Source organism: Amphibalanus amphitrite, unplaced genomic scaffold (genome assembly GCF_019059575.1).
Source record: "Amphibalanus amphitrite isolate SeventyFive unplaced genomic scaffold, NRLGWU_Aamphi_draft 001434F_arrow, whole genome shotgun sequence".
NCBI classification, from domain to species: Eukaryota; Metazoa; Arthropoda; class Thecostraca; order Balanomorpha; family Balanidae; genus Amphibalanus; species Amphibalanus amphitrite.
Window position 1 is genome coordinate 27,000 of NW_024882927.1, and position 5,556 is coordinate 32,555.

Consider the following 5,556-nt stretch of genomic DNA (forward strand, 5'->3'; position numbering starts at 1 on the left):
TCAGTTTCTGGGAGACATGTTTTCGGCAGACCTCATCAGTCATCCCCGCCGTCCACGGTGTCTCCACCACCCTCGGCTCCACCGGCCACGGTGTCTCCACCACCCTCGGCTCCACCGTCCACGGTGTCTCCACCACCCTCGGCTCCACCGGCCACGGTGTCTCCACCACCCTTGGCTCCACCGTCCACGGTGTCTCCACCACCCTCGGCTCCACGGCGGTTAAGCATTGTGATATCCCACACAGGCCACACACCAGATCATAGACATTACGCCCTTGTCCTTGTCTTGTCGCCAGATTGATCGTGTTAAAAGATCCAACATAAAGTTTCAACTTAATATCTTGTATAACCAGGGCTCCTGTGATCTGCAATTCGTTGCAAGATCAATTGGGTTGGGATCATTGATGTCACTCACATGTCTATGCACTTGTTTGCTGATCGCTAACGTTTGTAGCGTCAATCAATATATGCAAATGTGTTCTCCAGGTTTTGGTGGCACTCTTCAGTGTCCCCACTGCGACTTCAGCTGTTTGGGACAACATCGTCTGGACAGACACTTGAAGAGACGACATGGCCAAAGCGTGAACGGCAGATACAAGTGCAAGTGGTGTTCTTACGTCACCGACCACTTCGGCAGCATGACGCGGCACCGAAGGACTCACGCGAAAGAACGGCCGTACCGCTGTGAAGTGTGCGGCAAAACGTTTGCTCAACAAGTCGGTCTGACCGCTCACCGTCGTGTGCACACCGGTCAGAGTCCGTGCAAGTGTGATATCTGTGGGAAGGTGTTCACACGGTCCGGTACCCTGACGATGCACAGACGTGTCCACGTTGGCGAGAAGGTCCGGCAGTGTGAGCAGTCTGCGACCGAGTGTTTAGCTACAACTAACGGCAAAGAACACAAGACACCCGGTGTCCGTGTGAAGCCGCATCAGTGTCATGAATGTCGAGCCGCCAGATTTGTTACACGCGCAGATCTCACTGTACACATACGAACCCATACCGGGGAGAAGCCGTACAGCTGCTCCATTTGCCCGGCACGGTTCGCTCGGCGCGGCGGTCAAATCTCGTCAGCCACACGCGGACCCACACAAAGGAGAAGTCGTTTGGCTGCTCCATTTGCCAGGCAAGATTCGCTTATCATTCACCGTTCACAATACACATGCGGACCCACACAGGGGAGAAGCCGTTTGGCTGCTCCATTTGTAAGGCACGGTTCACTCAGCGGTCAAATCTCGTCAGCCACATGCGGGCCCACACAGTGGAGAAGCCCTTTGGCTGTTCCATTTGCCCGGCACGGTTCACTCATCAGTCGCATTTCATCAGGCACATGCGGGCCCACTCAGGGGAGAAGCCTTTTGGCTGCTCCATTTGCCCGGCACGGTTCACTCAGCGGTCAAATCTCGTCAGCCACATGAGGACCCACACAGGAGAGAAGCCGTTTGGCTGCTCCATTTGCCCGGCACGTTTTGCTCAGCGATCGGCTTTCACCGTACACATGCGGACCCACACAGGGGAGAAGCCTTTTGGCTGCTCCATTTGCCCGGCACGGTTTGCTCTTCGTTCAAATCTCACCAGGCACATGCGGACCCACACAGGGGAGAAGCGGTTTGGCTGCGTCATCTGCCCGGCACGGTTCATTCAGCAGTCAGACCTTATCGTACACCTGCGTACGCATAGGCGTCGCCAGAGATTTTCGGTTGGGGGGGGGCAAAATCAACTTTTGTGTTAAAACTTGCCTTTCCCCAGTCTTTACTCACTCGTTTTACATATCATTCGACGCGCAATGGTGCAAGGAATCCGATGGTGACAAAGGTTTCCTTCTAGCTATGACATGTAATTTTTTTTACAGAAAAATTTGAAATTTTGAAATTTCATGACAAAAACGACTGGTAGAATTATAGTATATAGTGGCTGCGATTGCCGACGCACTGCAGAGGGCCCCTGTGCAGACGCTCGACGCTCATGATCATTACCCAGAAAAAGGTGAAAAACGCTCCATTTAATCGGATCACCCTGCTAAAACTTCCATTCACGCATGCATGCAGAGGTTTTACTTGAAATGCATAGGACTTATCCCAGCCGCCGATCGTAGCTAAGTTGGGCATTCGGCGGAGAGTGAGTGTCGGAAGTGTGAATCGGAAGTAATTCATCTTTGCTCCAGTGAGAGGAAGTGTTTGTTCACTCGAGTGTGAACAAAAGTTTCACGTTTTTGAAGGGAAGCGCTGCAAACGCGAACAAAACACTGTTTAACGGAACAAAAAGTTACGCACGGCATAGCGGCAAGGGATCCCTTAGAGATAGGTTTGGGACTTCCAGGCCATTTCAGGCCACTCAGGGTCAGTGCTGACTCAGCATGCTTAGGATCCCGCGGAGATCGGCGTGGGTCACCTCAAATATTTACGTGTACATACGTGGTGCTTTAGGGCTTTCCGAGCCCAAGGTGGGGCCCTCAGAAGCCAGTGTGGGCGGCGGGCGCTAAGAGACTAGGCCCAGGGTGAGCCTGGAGCCCTCGGATAACAGTGTGAACCCTCGGGGTCTGTGTCGAATCCCTTAGGACCCTACGTAGGGACATAATAAACATGTGTTGCGGACCTCAGAGGGACACGTGAGCTGTGACCCCCTCAGATGCCGGCTTGGGGTTAGCAAAGTCTGTCGCCTCAAAAGTTTGGCTGAACTATCAGAGGCCAGTTAAGGTTCTCAGAAATGTTCGAAGGCTCAGAGATCCCTGTATGGGCTTGGGCCCTCAGAGCACATGGACACCAGTGGGACTTTCAGAGGCCGGTTTGGGCCCTCTGAAAGCTTCTTTAGGGCTCAGTGGAGCTCCTTAGGAGCCTTTGTAAAGCAAGCTCATGAGCCATGCGACACTTGTACGGTAGGTACTTGAGCCTGTCGCACACATTTGACGAGAGTTGAGAAAGGCCCCGAAGATTTCGTTTCACGCTTTGAACGAAAATTATGTCAGCACTCCAAAACTTATGAAAATCAGCTGTAAAATGTAATAAAGAACAAACTAGGAACATAGAATGAATCACAGCATTGACATTTCCGAGTCTGGACTCGGAGTCTTGAGGATTTTGGCGACTGCGAGTCAGACTCTGGTTTGAACTGCACGCTCCAACCGAGTCTGACCTCACAGGCATTCTCAGAAAGGTACCCCCCATTTTTTTCCCGACTCCAAAATCTCATCGGATCTGTATCGATCTCAGGGGGTGCCCGGTCCGAGGTTGGGGGGGCAAGCTGCCCCGCTTGCCCCCCCGTGGCGACGCTAATGTGCGTACGCACGCACACGAGTAGCTCCCGCACAGCTGCTTCATTTCGCGGCACGTTACTCTGCTGGGTCAGATCTCCCCAAACCCATGAGGAGCCACTCAGTATAGCGACCGTGCGGCTGCTCCATCTGACTGGCACGGTTCGCTTTCCGGTTAGGCCTCACGGGGAGCATGCGAATCTACACAGGGGAGCGGCCGTTCGGCTGCTCCATGTGCCGGCACGATATTTGGATTCAGCACATCTCAAAAGTCACCCGCTGTGTCATACGGGCGGCGGCTTCATTGTCGTCCATCATAAACAATCCTGCTGAAAAAGGTTCACAAACGCATCAGCTTTTACCGCACACAGGCGGAGGCATAATAAACAACGCAGTCAGAATCTTTTTCGGCTACGATAGATTTTGCAGTGCCTTGGCTATGTATGTGTCTGAAGGTCTCGATAACTTTGATGTCATGTTCCGAAAAGTAGCGTGGTGTTTCGTGCAGCGTTTATATGATTCGACAAATATCATTATCAGTGTATTGGTTAAATGTGACATAGGGTGGCACTCACCCCTTAGAGTGGCATGGAACGCTGCTGTGATAGCGCCTTGATATGTGATGTTTGGTAGAATTGGACCAAGTGTTTGTAAATACAAAGTTCTCTCTCTCTCTCTCTCTCTCTCTCTCTCTCTCTCTCTCTCTCTCTCTCTCTCTCTCTCTCTCTCTCTCTCTCTCTCTCTCTCTCTCTCTCTCTCTCTCTCTCTCTCTCTCTCTCTCTCTCTCTCTCTCTCTCTCTCTCTCTCTCTCTCTCTCTCTCTCTCTCTCTCTCTCTCTCTCTGTCTCTCTCTCTCTGTCTCTCTCTCTGTCTCTCTCTCTGTCTCTCTCTCTCTCTGTCTCTCTCTCTCTCTCTCTCTCTCTGTCTCTCTCTCTCTCTCTCTCTCTCTCTCTCTCTCTGTCTCTCTCTCTCTCTCTCTCTCTCTCTCTCTCTCTCTCTCTCTCTCTCTCTCTCTCTCTCTCTCTCTCTCTCTCTCTCTCTCTCTCTCTCTCTCTCTCTCTCTCTCTCTCTCTCATAATACACACAGGGGAATGGCCGTACCATGGGCGTCGGAGACGGGGGAGGGGCTATTCGTGGGGGACGTCCCTCCCCAGAAAAAAAAACATCCATGGATATCTAAAAAAGTAACTATTTGCATCGGTCGTTCGCAACGAGTCGTTGCACACAGAAATAAAACTTGTTCGAAAGAATGTTGATGATGATCAGTTCGACGGTACCCAAACCTCAGGTAAAATGAAAATTATTTTAGCATCTTGTGAAATTCGGACCCGTCGGATACCGGTGAGCAAAGCTGGCCACAGAGAAGGACGGTGGACGGAGGGATATTGTCCCCAAGTAGGCGGAATGTAGGAGTTTTCCCTTCCAGTTTTAGTGAATGCTTCTGGTCTATAAATGCTTCGCTTTTAATTCAAATGCGTAGCACCATGAGACCTAAAATTCCTATAGGGTAAGATACATAAATAGCGACCGCCTTAATTTGAACCGTCACTGCTCACGCTTTATGGGTGCCACTGTATTATTGGATTGATTTTTGGAGAGACCGTTCATTTTCCTATCAGAATCTATTCATTTCCTGCCCCAATGTCCACAAATTTATTTGTAGTGAGCATTTTAGCAAACCATTGCAAAGAAAAAAAAACGCTTATGGGGAACTCATCCTGATTAGCAACCGGGGAGGGTCGCTAATAGGTCTATGGGTTTTCCCATAGTAAATAAAATGGCGAAAAATGTTACGCTCGAATACATGAAATAATATACTTGAATATAACATAACAATATAACATATACGCAAAGCACTTAATCACAAGTGTGGGACCGATTCCCTTCTTCTATATCATAATAAAGAGAGTACACGTTCAAGCTTTGTTACATAGAAACAGCCGTCACTTTCCCCACGTGTCGGCACCGTCCACCGACCCGGCGGGTCGGCGGACCGGTCCTTCATTGTGCAACCACCCTGCATATAACGCACAGGCACTGGCGAATCAGAATCAGAACCACAGTTGCAATACAAGTCTCGGCCCGCTCAGTCGTCTCTCCTATCCGCGCCTCCACGACAATGGTGGCAGCGGCGGTCGAGGGGACTTGTGCCCCTCACCACGGACCCCAGCCTCTACATCTGCACTGACATCGCAGACTGGTTAGTCCGTGCTCCGTGACAGTGTATCGCCCCTACGTCGCGTCATCGACTAGGGAGCTGACCATCCTGGACTCGTCATCGTCCGACATCACCGTCTCCAGTGAGTAG

At 51.0% G+C, this 5,556-nt stretch overlaps 1 pseudogene; it reads left to right on the top strand.

Moving 5' to 3' along the window:
* LOC122373029 lies at positions 1-5,556 on the top strand (annotated as a pseudogene).